Below are 2,918 nucleotides of genomic sequence, written 5' to 3'. Positions count from 1 at the left end.
GACATACATTGGCTTATCCTAGAGTCTCATATAGTTTCTCACGTTCTCATATTGTATCAACTAGGATGTTTGTATATGTAGTTCATTGTTTTAAACTTCTACATAGTAATGAAGTACTGATTCATGCTACAACACAGATGAACCTTGAAAATATTCTAAAATAAAGAAGTCAGATAGGCTGGGCTCGGTGGCTCAGCCTGTCATCCCAGCACTTTGGGAGGCCAAGGCGAGTGGATTGTCTGAGCCTGCAGGTTTGAGACCAACCCCAGGCAACTTGGCAAGACCTCATCTATACAGTTAAAAAAAAATTAGTCAAGCTTGGTAGCACATGCCTGTAGTTCTGACTACTTGGAAGGCTGAGGTGGAAGGATCGCCTGAGCCCAGCAGGTCGACGCTGGGGTGGCCTTGAGTGTGCCACTCACTTCAGCCTGGGCAACGGAGTGAGACTCCAACTCAAAATAAAGAAGCCAGATAGAAAAGCCCTCATATTGTATGACCCCATTCATATGAGATGTCCTCCACAGCCCAATCTACAGAGACTGAAAGTAGATTTACACTTTCTCATGGTGGAGGTGAGGACTGACTATGGGAACAAGTTTCTTTTTTTGGCATTATGGGAATGTTTTAAAGCTGGAGATGATGGTTGCATAACTGTGAATATAATGAAAATCTGAATTGCAAACTTAAGAAGGGTAAACTATGTGGATATGAATGATATTTCATTATTAAACAAAAGTCATTGATAGTAGTGTTGCTTGTGATCTGGACCAAAGGGACAAATCATCATCAACACCAGAGTGAAACAAGCAGGCATCATCCTAATGGCAGTGTACTGTGGCCAGGCTGGGAATAAAATGAGTGTAACATCTTGTGATTTTGATGATTAAGAATTTCTTAAAACAATAAAAGCCAAACCTCTAGGTGAAGTGACACTGTGCAATGAAATGCACAATGAATAAACTTAACAGAGAAATGACAGATTAGGAGAAAGTATTTCCAGTGTCCAAAAGCGATAATGGAATTATACACACACACATACACGCTCAGACACACGTCAGAAGCTTCCAGCAAATCTACAAGACAAATTAATAAACCCACATATTAAGTGAGCAAAGAATATAAAATAAACAAGTATAGACATGGGCATTCAAGGGATAACTGGAATATGAAGAAACTTTAAATTATTCACTAACTTGATACATGAAAATTAATGTAACAATAAGATATCTGTTGTGCCCATTATATCGATAAAGTAAAACTAATAATTATGCCAAGTGTTGGAAATCATTCTCATGTTTTTGTGAGCAGAAAACATTTCGTTCGTTTTCACCATTAAATGTGATATTAACTGTGCGTTGTTTGTAAATGCCTTTGCAAAGGTTGAGGAAGTTACTTTATATCCTTGGTTTAATTAGTTTTGTTTTGTTTTTCGAGAAAGCAGGATTTATTGACAGAACAGAAAAACTCCCACAGTGGGAGGGAATCCGAAGGGGTTGCCCCAGTTTTTTTTTTTTAAGATAAAAAGATATTGGATTTTGTCAAATGTTTTTCTGAGTTAATTGAGTTGATCATATACTTTTTGTCATTTTTTTCTAATAATATAGTGTTTTATATTGATTGATTTTTATATGTTGAACCAACTTTGCCTTCCTGGCATAAATCCCACTAAGTCATGTTGCATTTAGGTTGCTGGATTTGTTTTACTATATTTTGTTGAGAACTTAAGTGTGTGTCTGTGAGTGTGCATGTATTTATGTGTGTGTGTATGTGTGTGTTTGTATATATACACACATTAGGGATACTAGTCTGTCGTTTTTTTGTGATGTCTTTGGTTTTAATTGAATGATATGGGAAATATTTCCTCACTGCCTAGTGTTTTGGAAGAGTATATGAACTATGAATGTTAATTCTTTAAATATTTGATAGAATTCATTAATAAAGCCATTTGGGTCTGGGATTTTTTTTTTTTTTTTTGAGTCAGAGTCTCACTCTGATGCCCGGACTGGAGTGCAGCCTCGCAACCTCGACCTGCTGGGCTCAAGCAATCCTTCCATGTCAGCCTTCCAAGTAGCTGGAACTACAGGCACATGCCACCATGCTCAGCTAATTTTGTTGACTTATTATAGAGATGAGGTCCCACCAAGTTGCCCAGGCTGGTCTCGAACCCGTGGGCTCAGGCAGTCCTCTCACCTTGGTCTCCCAAAGTGCTGGGATATAGGCATGAGCCACCACGCCCGGGTGGTTCTGGGATTTGTTTGTGGGAAATTTTTGATAATGAATTCAATCTGCAGTTGTTATAAGTTTATAAATATATTCTATTATTGATTCGGTTTCAGTAGTTAATGTCTTTCTATAAATTTGTACATTTATGAAAGTTGTGGAATTTGGTTGACATATACTTGTCCATAGTATTCACTTATAATCCTTTTGAGATTTCTGTCTTTATTTTTTAGTTATTATAGTTACAGATATTTTAATTTTGTTGCCTTCTGGATCACATAATTTCTTATGAGAAGTTTACTCTTAATCTTTTAGAGGATTCTTTGTCTAATGGGACACTTTTTTCCTGCTGACTTCAAGATTTTCTTTTTGTTTTTTGGCATTTGGATTATGATTCACTTAGATAAGGATATTTTTTACTTTTCCCTACTTAGAGGTCATTGATCTTCTTGGATATCAGGATTACTCTTTCTAAGTCAAATGTGGGAAGGATTTTTGCCATTAGTTATTTAAATTTTATTTCTGTCCCTATATCTATATACTTTTCTTCTGATGATCTCATCGTGTATACAGTGGCACACTTAGTGGTACCTCAGTTTTATTAAGTGCCTTTTATTTTCTTTCATTTTTCTTGAACATATGGTCCTCAAACTGGATTAATCTTCAAATTTGCTATGCTGTTTCTCTGCCAGTTCAAA

This window comes from Carlito syrichta, unplaced genomic scaffold (assembly GCF_000164805.1).
Source record: "Carlito syrichta isolate Samal-C Ts95f unplaced genomic scaffold, Tarsius_syrichta-2.0.1 Scaffold289014, whole genome shotgun sequence".
NCBI lineage: Eukaryota > Metazoa > Chordata > Mammalia > Primates > Tarsiidae > Carlito > Carlito syrichta.
Note: the sequence above shows the minus strand (reverse complement) of the source record.